The 13,269-nt window shown below is 39.8% G+C and overlaps 1 protein-coding gene across 1 annotated transcript in view; it reads right to left on the reverse strand.

The window, feature by feature from the left end:
* The window catches only part of SLC25A21 (solute carrier family 25 member 21), a gene marked incomplete at both ends in the record, with an annotated part of 507,744 nt that overhangs the window by 5,180 nt on the left and 489,295 nt on the right, over positions 1-13,269 (reverse strand). The gene's annotated exons all lie outside the window — the stretch shown is intronic.

Consider the following 13,269-nt stretch of genomic DNA (forward strand, 5'->3'; position numbering starts at 1 on the left):
AACCCATTGTTCCTGAATCTTATTCTTCCTTCAATGGCAAAGGAAGAAAAGGAGAGAGACAGAGACAGAAGAGAGGCAGGGAGAGAGAGACACACGCACACAGAAAGGGAGGAAGAAAAAGAGAGAAAAATATTTCTTCTTTCCATTTGAATTTGGGTCCTTCCCTTTGGTCTGATTTGATTTTCCACCCCTCCCTGCTCTGCTTCTGACATCAAAGTATTTAATTAGGTCTTATGTGGAAGTCACTTTCCTTTTGCCTATTTTTGTGCCTAGTGAGCTCACATTATGCTTTGTTATAATGAATTTGCTGGAAAGTTCTCATTTTGCTGTCAACCTCAGTTCTTGCCCTGAAGAGAGGTCATCTCACAAACCGTAAGTTGCTGACGGAGACCTCCCCTATCCTTCCCCTGGCCTCTCTTTTGGTCAATATTTCAGAGGGATCTTCACAGAGGAACAATACAGGGTAGTGCCATGATGCTATTTTTATCCAGCAGGAGAAGTAAATGTGGGAACTATTCTCTGCCTAATTAAAAAAAAAAATCAGTTCTGAGCATTGCATGCTTATAGCTTTGATGGAAGAAGAAAAATTCTGGAAGCTCTGAAATTTTCAACTGAACCAAGAGCCAGATACCATCACAGAACTCCTATGTGGTTAAATATAAAAAGTGAGGGGTTCGGTAATAATTCTTGGATCTGGGCCATACAGGTGTCGGGTAGGTTTAAAGGGATTTAAAAACCAACAGGGTGTTTCAACAGGAAAAACAATGCAGTGATTGCAGTATGAGTGAGGTGTGTTTAAATAATTTCCCCTCCCCCCATTTTTTTCTCTTTTACAAGGAGAGAAAAATGCCTTTATGTTACCCGTCTCCATTCTGGCACAGAAGCAGAACTGGAGCTCGGGAGGATGGCAGATTCAGGACCAGCTCTGGTTGTCTGACCTTGCACGAGTCACTGAATCCCATGGAGCCCAGCGTGTAGAAGGGATGTTTTTAACACCCACCTTAACTTTGTACTGCATGGTTTTTCTGAGAAATAAAAACAATAATAGTAGTAAAAGTGCTATGAATATTGTACAAGCCTGGAGAAAATGGGTAGTATTTTTATGTAACCTGTTTTCTAAAGTCTCAAAACACCTGTGACGAGACCCTCTCATGGTGCTCCTGCGACACAGCCAAGGACAAGGGTGAAAGTGATGACTTGTATGCACAATGACCTTTTGGGAAGTTCAGGGGACACTGTCAATCACACAGCTTCTCCCACCTCCTGATGTGTTTGCTGAGGATTGGAGTTGGGGAGGGAGGAGCAGCTAAGACACTCAATGAAGGTCATTATGTTTGAGATGCTGTTGGGGACCAAATCCTAAACTCTTCAAGCCATCATAGTGTTTGCTAGCACAAGCATACATCGAACCCATGTTTTCTATACATTTCCCAGCTCAACAGTAAGATCCCACAGTAGTTCCCAAATCCAGTTGTGCATCAGAGTCACCTGGGAGCTTTACAACATATGGATGCCCAGCCCCACCTCAGACCCACCTTAGGTTCCCAGATCAGAATCACCTGGGAAAGTACCTAAAAGTTGTTTTAAAATAAGCCCACGCACATATGGTCACCTTATCTTTGATAAAGGAGGCAAGAATATACAGTGGAGAAAAGACAGCTTCTTCAATAAGTGGTGCTGGGAAAATTGGACAGGTACATATAAAAGTATGAAATTAGAACACTCTGTAACACCATACACAAAAATAAACTCAAAATGGATTAAAGACCTAAATGTAAGGCCAGACAGTATCAAACTCTTAGAGGAAAACATAGGCAGAACTCTCTATGACATAAATCACAGCAAGATCCTTTTTGACCCACCTCCTAGAGAAATCAAAATAAAAACAGAAATAAACAAATGGGACCTAATGAAACTTCAAAGCCTTTGCACAGCAAAGGAAACCACAAACAAGACCAAAAGACAACCCTCAGAATGGGAGAAGATATTTGCAAATGAAGCAACTGACAAAGGATTAATCTCCAAAATATACAAGCAGCTCATGCAGCTCAATATCAAAAAAACAAAAAACCCAATCCAAAAATGGGCAGAAGACCTAAATAGACATTTCTCCAAAGAAGATATACAGATTGCCAACAAACAAATGAAAGAATGCTCAGCATCATTAATCATTAGAGAAATGCAAATCAAAACTACAATGAGATATCATCTCACACCAGTCAGAATGGCCATCATCAAAAAATCTACAAACAATAAATGCTGGAGAGGGTGTGGAGAAAAGGGAACCCTCTTGCACTGTTGGTGGGAATGTAAATTGATACAGCCACTATGGAGAACAGTATGGAGTTTCCTTAAAAAACTAAAAATAGAAATACCATATGACCCAGCAATCCCACTACTGGGCATATACCCTGAGAAAACCATAATTCAAAAAGAGTCATGCACCAAAATGTTCATTGTAGCTCTATTTACAATAGCCAGGACATGGAAGCAATGTAAGTGTCCATCAACAGATGAATGGATAAAGAAGATGTGGCACATATATACAATGGAATATTACTCAGCCATAAAAGAAACAAAATGGAGTTATTTGTAGTGAGGTGGATGGACCTAGAGTCTGTCATACAGAGTGAAGTAAGTCAGAAAGAGAAAAACAAATACTGTATGCTAACACATATATATGGAATCTGAAAAAAAGAAAAAAAAAGGTCATGAAGAAACTAGGGGCAAGACGGGAATAAAGACACAGACCTACTAGAGAATGGACTTGAGGATATGGGGAGGGGGAAGGGTAAGCTGTGAGAAAGAGAGTGGCATGGACATATGTACACTACGAAATGTAAAATAGCTAGCTAGTGGGAAGCAGCCACATAGCACAGGGAGAAAAGGTTGGTGCTTTGTGACCACCTAGTGGGGTGGGATAGGGAGGGTGGGAGGGAGGGAGACGCAAGAGGGAAGAGATATGGGAACATATGTGTATGTATAACTGATTCACTTTGTTATAAAGCAGAAACTAACACACCATTGTAAAGCAATTATACTCCAATAAAGATATTAAAAAAAAAAAAAAAAGAACTTCAGGACTTCTGACATTGCCAGGCTGAGGGCCCATTTCTGGGAATCACTGATTTTGATATTCCAGGCAGGCAAAGCAGATGGTCAATTGCTACCCCTCTGGGCACTCTAGGGAGGAGAAAAGTCTTTTGGGGATGGCCAAGAGCTATCCCTCACCACTCGGCCTCTGGGCCCCTTTTCAGCCTCTTCCTCTGAGTCCATGGTCTGCTCTAGGCAGCAACCCAGACTGGGATCGGATGCACCAAGGAGAGCCCTGCCAGCTCACCTCTGCTTTCTTTGCTGCATGTCATCAACCACCCTCGGAAGAACGCAGTCCCTCAAATGCCCCTCCCCTTCTTCCCCCTCCGGCTGCTCTTGCTACTTCTCTGGCTTTAGCTCAGGTTCCCATTACTTTCACCAAGTCTTGCTTGCTTCTTGCTTCTATCATCTGTTCTTCACAGTGGCACCAGGGTTTTTTTTTTTATTATAAAAACATATCTGCTTCTGGCGCCTCCCTACTCAAAGACCCTCAACCCTTCCCCACGGCACGGAGAGTAAAGCTAAAGCTCCTCATTGGCCTTTGGTTTGTTTCCCACGATACGCTTTCAACCTACGTTTCTAGTCTCAAAATTCTACACCTCTACCCCCAAGCCAAACTACACTCATGCTGGTTAAATCATAATCATGCACATTTCTACCGAACATTTTTCTAAGTCCATGTTTTTTTTCAAACAATTCCCACAACCTAGAGTGTCATTCTCCATCAAATTCACAGATAGCAGCCCCACTCTTTACGGTCCAGCTTAAATCCCACTTTGCCCAAGAGACTTCCGTGGATCCCCATCACAATTGATTTCTCCCTCTTGGGCACTCCTGAAACACTGATCCGCGATCATTGTCCTTGCTCTGGCTCTCTTTGTGTCTGGTTTATTTTTGTGTGTATCCATCTTCCCTGCTGGAATGTGAGCTGGCACAGAACAGGAGCATGTGTTATTCCTCTTTGTTTCACCTACTACACACTGTGCACAGTAAGTGCTAAATAAATGTCTGCGGATTGGCCTATCACTGTAGTTTATCTTTGTAGAAACAATGAGAATCAGGCTTTGACCTTAATCACTATTTCTCAAAACTCAGTATCTTCTACCCTGTAAATGAACCCCTATTAGAACTTTATGTTTCTGTCTTTCTGCCAGGAGGCGTTAACATGGGGACATGACAAGGCATAGGACATTTGCAAAGTGGAGTATTTCCAGGCAAATGAATTGAGACTCTCAGGTCATAGAGCCAGGCCTGGGCTTGCCAGACCCCATTACTCAGGGACTCACAGAAAAAAACATGATATGGCATCCTGTGACCAGATTTTAGCAAAAGAATGCAGTGGGCACAGAGTAAAGTCTTGAAATACTACTCTTTGGGCTGGCTCTTCTTTCTTACACTTCCTGATCTTTCCCCTAGTAGGGAGAGGCGTCCACTCGCCTCAAGAATGAGGATTGCTGTAGCAGGACTATAAAGAGAGAGCAAAAGGTAATATTTAGTGTTTCTGGTTTTCAAATTAGGCTCTTCAGTGTATTATATCAGTTAATCTTCACAGTCTTTGAGGTAAGAACTATTATTTTTATTCCTATTTTACAAATGAGTGAACTGAAAGCTTAGGTGTAAGAAGGGAATTTTTGTTACATCCAAGTGAACCCATGACTTTGCCTTAGGGGATAGTTTTTCTACTGATACTCCTAAGGGTTGGTGGGTGGGCTGTTGGGGTAGGTGCCTGAGAACCTCCTGAAATTATAAGCAATGGTTCTGGGTATGTGCAGATGGGCTTTTCAGGAGAAAATGTCTATAGATTTTATCAGGCTCATAGAAGCTTAAAAATATCTTCATCAAATCATTTCCCCTGCCAATAAATTTATAAAGTAAAAAAAGGACAGTGCAGTGTTGAAAACATTGGGGCTGAAAACAGAAAGCCCTTATTTTCATGGGTGTTATCAGGCAATTCACCTTAGTGAAAAGATTTCTGCAAATATTTCCACTCTGGACTCAGGTTACTCATACCTCAACCATATCTATGAATTCAATGGTTCTCAAAGTGTGGTCCCTGAACCACCATCATCAGTATCATGTGAGAACTTAGTAGAAATGAAAATTGGGGTTTTACCCTAGGCCTACAGAACCCAAAACTCGGGATGGAGCACAACAATCTGTCTAAACAAGTCTTCCAAATTATCCTGATGGATGCTTGTCTGAGAACCACTGCTAAACTGAAGCTTATGGTTCATCTTTTTGGATACTTGGACTGGATAAGTGATGCTCTAAGAGGATCTGGATGTGCTGGGAAGCATTTTAAAGCCTTCTTTGGTGGAAGCAGAGCTTTGTTTTTTAAGGCTGCAGAACTGAACACAATACTATTAACTTTGTTCACCTTTTCCTACCCCAGGTCCATCCAAAGCAAGAATGCACATCTGTGAGGTTGTTGGGTCTGAGTGAAACCTATCACGTAGTTTGAATGGGTCATGCTGTACTGGCAATCAGTGAATCATGCCAGCATTTCTGTCAATACCATAATAACAAATAACAATAAAACTAATAGTAAAAGTAAGAGAAGTAATAAAATAATGTACATGGTATGATATTTGTGCTATTTTTCATAATTTTCATTAAGAAAGTTAATGGTACTGTTAATAATACTTATTGATAGACAATTTTATATGCAAAAAACATGTACAAAACCTATATATAATATAAGAACCCTATGAATTAAGTACATAACACCATTTTACAGATAAGGACATGGAACTTAAAGAGTTAAGTCACTTGATCAAGATCACACTGCTGGGCTTCCCTGGTGGCGCAGTGGTTGGGAGTCCGCCTGCCGATGCAGGGGACACGGGTTCGTGCCCCGGTCTGGGAAGATCCCACATGCCGCGGAGCGGCTGGGCCCGTGAGCCATGGCTGCTGAGCCTGCGCGTCCGGAGCCTGTGCTCCGCAATGGGAGAGGCCACAACAGTGAGAGGCCCATGTACCGCAAAAAAAAAAAAAAAAAAAAAAAAAAAAAAAAAAAAAAAAAAAAAAGATCACACTGCTTATAGGAGGTGGACCTTGGATTTGAACTCAAGTTCTTCAGACTTCCAACCATTGTTATATTATATCCCATTCATTAGGTTATATTCCTTCTCATTCACAATTCATCTGTCATATATTCATCCAACATACATTTATTGTATGTCTACAAATGCCTGGTCCTACAGTGGGTGCTAGAATTGAGTGTGAGGGTAAATGGTCCAGAGAGGGGATAGGGTGGCTTTATAATGAAGTATCATAGTACAATGTGATGAGTACTGAAATGGGGGTGTGAACAAAGTGCAGGGGTAAACATGCAGTAAAGAGAAGGGAGTTACTTCTGGACTTTCACTATCAAAGTTCAATGAGATAGTACCTAACTTCTGCCTCTTAAAAACTCAGTCACTTGTTGGGTTTTATGAACTCAACGGAAGACATCTCATTATTACAAGTCACCATGCATTAGCTGAATGGTTAGCCTTCTGGCTTGATTATCATATTACTTGGAATGTCATTTTGCCCTTTCCATTAGTTTATTTTAAAAACTGGAAAAAGATGATGATGATAATGATAAGACACAATGTGCTAGGCACTGTGTTAAGCACTTTCTGTATATTTAAGCCTCACAATATTGCTGAGCAGATGAGGTATCTGAAGCTTACAGAAATTGTCTACCTTACAAAGGAATATAATTTTATTATTTATTTATTTATTTAAAGTCTTATAAGTATAAAAGGTTTTTTTCAAATTTTATTTTATTTTTTTATACAGCAGGTTCTTATTAGTTATCTATTTTATACATATTAGTGCATATATGTCAACCTCAATCTCTCAATTCATCCCACCACCACCACCCCACCCCACGCTTCTCCCCTTGGTGTCTGTACGTTTGTTCTCTATATCTGTGTCTCTATTTCTGCCTTGCAGACCGGTTCATCTGTGCCATTTTTCTAGATTCCACATATATGCGTTAATATACAATATTTGTTTTTCTCTTTCTGACTTACTTCACTCTGTATGACAGTCTCTAGATCCATCCACATCTCTACAAATGACCCAATTTCGCTCCTTTTTATGGCTGAGTAATATTCCATTGTATATATGTAGCACATCTTCTTTATCCATTCATCTGTCGATGGGCATTTAGGTTGCTTCCATGAACTGGTTATTGTAAATAGTGCTGCAATGAATATTGGGGTGCATGTGTCTTTTTGAACTATGGTTTTCTCGGGGTATATGCCCAGTAGTGGGGTTGCTGGGTCATATGGTAGTTCTATTTTTAGTTTTTTAAGGAACCTCCATACTGTTCTCCATAGTGGCTGTATCAATTTACATTCAGACCAACATTGCAAGAGGGTTCCCTTTTCTCCACACCCTCTCCAGAAGTTGTTGTTTGTAGATTTTCTGATGATGCCCATTCTAACCAGGATGAGGTAATACCTCACTGTAGTTGTGATTTGCATTTCTCTAATAATTAGTGATGTTGAGCAGCTTTTCATATGCCTCTTGGCCATCTGTGTGTCATCTTTGGAGAAATGTCTATTTAGGTCTTCTGCCCATTTTTTGATTGGGTTGTTTTCTTAATATTGAGCTGCATGAGCTGTTTGTATATTTTGGAGATTAATCCTTTGTCCATTGATTCATTTGCAAATATTTTCTCACATTCTGAGGCTTGTCTTATTGTTTTGTTTATAGTTTCCTTTGCTGTGCAAAAGTTTTTAAGTTTCATTAGGTCCCATTTGTTTATTTTTGTTTTTATTTCTATTACTCTAGGAGGTGGGTGAAAAAAGATCTTGGTGTGATTTATGTCAAAGAGTGTTCTTCCTATGTTCTCCTCTATGAGTTTTATAATGTCCGGTCTTACATTTAGGTCTTTAATCCATTTTGAGTTTATTTTTGTGTATGGTGTTAGGGAGTGTTCTGATTTCATTCTTTTACATTTAGCTGTCCACTTTTCCCAGCATCACTTATTGGAGAGGCTGTCTTTTCCCCATTGTATATCCCTGCCTCCTTTGTCATAGATTAGTTGACTATAGGTGCGTGGGTTTACCTCTGCGCTTTCTATCCTGTTCCATTGATCTATATTTCTGTTTTTGTGCCAGTACCCTATTATCTTGATTACTGTAGCTTTGTAGTATAGTCTGAAGTCAGGGAGTCTGATTCCTCCAGCTCCATTTTTTTTCCCCTCAAGATTGCTTTGGATATTTGGGGTCTTTTGTGTCTCCCTACAAATTTTAAGATTTTTTGTTCTAGTTCTGTAAAAAATGCCATTGGTAATTTGATAGAGGTTGCATTGGATCTGTAGATTGCTTTGGGTAGTATAGTCATTTTCACAATATTGATTCTTCCAATCCAAGAACATGGTATATCTCTCCAACTGTCTGTGTCATCTTTGATTTCTTTCAGCAGTGTCTTATAGTTTTCTGAGTACAGGTCTTTAACCTCCTTAGGTAGGTTTATTCCTAGGTATTTTATTCTTTTTGTTGCAGTGGTGAATGGGATTGTTTCCTTAATTTCTCTTTCTGATTCTTCATTGTTAGTGTATAGGAATGCAAGCGATTTCTGTGCATTAATTTTGTATCCTGAAACTTTACCAAATTCATTGATTAGCTCTACTAGTTTTCTGGTGGCATCTTTAGGATTATTTATGTATAGTATCATGTCATCTGCAAACAGTGACAGTGTTACTTCTTCTTTTCCGATTTAGATTCCTTTTATTTCTTTTTCTTCTCTGATTGCAGTGGCTAGGACTTCCAAAACTATGTTGAATAACAGTGGTGAGAGTAGACATCCTTGTCTTGTTCCTGATCTTAGAGGAAATACTTTGATTTTCACCACTGAGAATGATGTTTGCTGTGGTTTTGTCGTACATGGCCTTTATTGTGTTGAGGTAAGTTCCCTCTATGCCCACTTTCTGGAGAGTTATTTTTATCATAAATTGGTATTGAATTTTGCCAAAAGCTTTTCCTGCATCTATTGAGATGATCATATGGTTTTTGTTCTTCAATTTGTTAATATGGTGTATCACATTGATTGATTTGTGTGCACTGAAGAATCCTTGCATCCCTGGGATAAATCACACTTGATCATGGTGTATGATCCTTTTAATGTGTTGTTGGATTCTGTTTGCTAGTATTTTGTTGAGGATTTTTCATCTATATTCATCAGTGATATTGGTCTGTAATTTTCTTTTTTTGTAGTATCTTTGTCTGGTTTTGGTATCAGGGTGATGGTGGCCTTGTAGAATGAGTTTGGGAGTGTTCCTTCCTCTGCAATTTTTTGGAAGAGTTTGAGGAAGATGGGTGTTAACTCTTCTCTAAATGTTTCATAGAATTCACCTGTGAAGCCATGTGGTCCTGGACTTTTGTTTGTTGGAAGATTTTTAATCACAATTTCAATTTCATTACTTGTGATTGGTCTGTTCGTATTTTCTATTTCTTCATGGTTCAGTCTTGGAAGGTTATACCTTTCTAAGAATTTTTCCATTTCTTCCAGGTTGTCCATTTTATTGGCATAGTGCTGCTTGTAGTAGTCTCTTATGATGCTTTGTATTTCTGTGGTGTCTGTTGTAGCTTCTCCTTTTTCATTTCTAATTTTATTGATTTGAGCTCTCTCCCTCTTTTACTTAATGAGTCTGGCTAAAGGTTTATCAATTTTATTTATCCTCTCAAAGAACCAGCTTTTAGTTTTATTGATCTTTGCTATTGTTTTCTTTGTTTCTATTTCATTTATTTCTGCTCTGATCTTTATGATTTCTTTCCTTCTACTAACTTTGGGTTTTATTTGTTCTTCTCTAGTTCCTTTAGGTGTAAGGTTAGATTGTTCGTTTGAGATTTTTCTTGTTTCTTGAGGTCGGATTTTATCGCTATAAACTTCCCTCTTAGAACTGCTTTTGCTGCATCCCATAGGCTTTGGATCATCGTGTTTTCATTGTCACTTGTTCCCTAGGTATTTTTTGATTTCCTCTTCGATTTTTTCAGTGATCTTTTGGTTATTTAGTAACGTATTGTTTAGCCTCCATGTGTTTCTGTTTTTTACGTTTTTTTCCCTGTAATTGATTTCTAATCTCATAGCATTGTGGTCAGAAAAGATGCTTGATGTGATTTCAATTTTCTTAAATTTACTGAAGCTTGATTTGTGACCCAAGATATGATCTTGATGATCATGATGATATGAACATCCTGGAGAATGTTCCATGTGCACTTGAGAAGAAAGTGTAATCTGCTGTTTTTGGATGGAATGTCCGATATATATCAATGAAATCTATCTTGTCTATTGTGTTATTTAAAGCTTGTGTTGTCTTATTAATTTTCTGTCTGGATGATCTGTCCACTGGTGTAAGTAAGGTGTTAAATTCCCCCACTATTATTGTGTTACTGTCGATTTCCTCTTTTATAGCTGTTAGCGGTTGCCTTATGTATTGAGGTGGTCCTATGTTGGGTGCATATATATTTATAATGTTAAATCTTCTTCTTGGATTGATCCCTTGATCATTATGTAGTGTCCTCCCTTGTCTCTTGTAATATTCTTTATTTTAAAGTCCATTTTATCTGTTATGAGTATTGCTACTCCAGCTTTCTTTTGATTTCCATTTGCATGGAATTTCTTTTTCCATCCCCTCACTGCCAGTCTGTATGTGTCCCTAGGTCTGAAATGGGTCTCTTGTAGACAGCATATATATGGGTCTTATTTTTGTATCCATTCAGCGAACCTGTGCCTTTTGGTTGGAGCATTTAATCCATTCACTTTTAAGGTAATTATCGGTATGTATGTTCCTATTACGATTTTCTTAATTGTTTTGGGTTTGTTTTTGTAGGTCCTTTTCTATTCTTGTTTCCCACTTGAGAATTTTCTTTAGCATTTGTTGTAGAGCTCGTTTGGTGGTGCTGAATTCTCTTAGCTTTTACTTGTCTGTAAAGCTTTTGATTTCTCCGTAGAATCTGAATGAGATCCTTGCTGGGTAGAGTAATCTTGGTTGTAGGTTCTTCCCTTTCATCACTTTAAATATATTGTGCCACTCCCTCCTGGATTGTAGAGTTTCTGCTGAGAAATCAGCTTTTAACCTTATGGGAGTTCCCTTGTATGTTATTTGTCATCTTTCCCTTGTTGGTTTTAATAATTTTTCTTTGTCTTTAATTTTTGTCAATTTGATTACTATGTGTCTTGGTGTGTTTCCCTTGGATTTATCCTGCCTGGGACTCTCTGCACTTCCTAGACTTGGGTGGCTAATTCCTTTCCCATGTTAGGGAAGTTTTTGACTATAATCTCTTCAAATATTTTCTTGGGTCTTCTCTCTCTCTTCTCCTTCTGGGACCTCTATAATGCGAATGTTGGTGTGTTTAATGTTGTCCCAGAGGTCTCTTAGGCTGTCTTCATTTCTTTTCATTCTTTTTTCTTTTTTCTGTTCTGCAGCAGTGAATTCCACCATTCTGTCTTCCAGGTCACTTATCCGTTCTCCTGCCTCAGTTATTCTGCTATTGATGCCTTCTAGTGTATTTTCCATTGCAGTTATTGTATTGTTCATCTCTGTTTGTTTGTTCTTTAATTCTTCTAGGTGTTTGTTCTTTAATTCTTCTAGGTCATTGTTAAACATTTCTTGCATCTTCTCAATCTTTGCCTCCATTCTTTTTCCGAGGTTCTGGCTCATCTTCACTATCATTATTCTGAATTCTTTTTCTGGAAGGTTGCCTATCTCCACTTCACTTAATTGTTTTTCTGGGGTTTTATCTTGTTCCTTCGTCTGGTACATAGCCCTCTGCCTTTTCATCTTGTCTATCTTTCTGTGAATGTGTTTTTCGTTGCACAGGCTGCAGGACTGTAGTTCTTCTTGCTTCTGCTGTCTGACCTCTGATGGATGAGGCTATCTAAGAGGCTTGTGCGAGCTTCCTGATGGGAGACACTGGTGGTGGGTAGAGCTGGGTGTTGCTCTGGTGGGCAGAGCTCAGTAAAACTTTAATCCGCTTGCCTGCTGATGGGTGGGGCTGAGTTCCCTCTCTGTTGGTTGTTTGGCCTGAGGTGACCCAGCACTGGAGGCTACAGGCTCTTTGGTGGGGCTAATGGCGGACTCCAGGAGAGCTCATGCCAAGGAATACTACCTAGAACTACTGCTGCCAGTGTCCTTGTCCCTATGGTGAGCCACAGCCACTCCCCACCTCTGCAAGAGACCCTCCAACACTAGCAGGTAGGTCTGGTTCAGTCTCCTGTGGGGTCACTGCTCCTTCCCCCGGGTCCTGATGTGCACACTACTTTGTGTGTGCCCTCTAAGAGTGGAGTCTCTGTTTCCCCCAGTCCTGTAGAAGTCCTACAATCAAATCCTGCTAGGCGTCAAAGTCTGATTTTCTGGGAATCCCTCCTCCCATTGCTGGACCCCCAGGTTGGGAAGCCTGACATGGGGCTCAAAACCTTCACTCCAGTGGGTGGACTTCTGTGGTATAATTGTTCTCCAGTTTGTAAGTCACCCACCCAGTGGTTATGGGATTTGATTTTATGTGATTGCGCCCCTCCTACCATCTCATCGTGGCTTCTCCTTTGTCTTTGGATGTGGAGTATCTTTTTTCATGAGTTCCAGTGTCTTCCTATCGATGACTGTTCAGCAGTTAGTTGTGATTCTGGAGCTTTTGCAAGAGGGAGTGAGCGCACATCCTTCTACTCTGCCATCTTGAACCAATTTCCCCATCTTGAACCAATCTCCTATAATTTTAAATTAGCCAAAAGAGAGCCAAGATTCTATTATTTGGAAGTGAAGATGCCAAAATACTGAGAAGCTCTGAGACTGTCAGGTGTCACCAGCAGAATTAGAGATATACACTTGCCTCTCAGGACTGTACTCCAATTCAACATTCAAGGAGATCACATCTCAGTCCAAGCAAAGACTTAAATGGTAGAGAATGAAATCTTAGAATCACAAGACTGGAAGTAAACTCAGAATGTCGCCTAACCTAAAGAGTGACATCAGCAAGGTGGCAGAGTAGGAAGCCTTGGATCCTCCTTTCTCCCACAAATACAATTCATGGACAAATTCTCTGCATGAGAAATCTAGAAATTGGTGGAAAGTCTTCTGCACCCTGGGTGAACATTAACAGACTTACAGAATTCAGTAGGGAGATTCAGCACAACCTCCCACCAGAGTGCCTGCCCCAAGTGTTTCACCATATAATCAGG

Source organism: Hyperoodon ampullatus (genome assembly GCF_949752795.1).
Source record: "Hyperoodon ampullatus genome assembly, chromosome: 3".
Classification (NCBI taxonomy): domain Eukaryota; kingdom Metazoa; phylum Chordata; class Mammalia; order Artiodactyla; family Ziphiidae; genus Hyperoodon; species Hyperoodon ampullatus.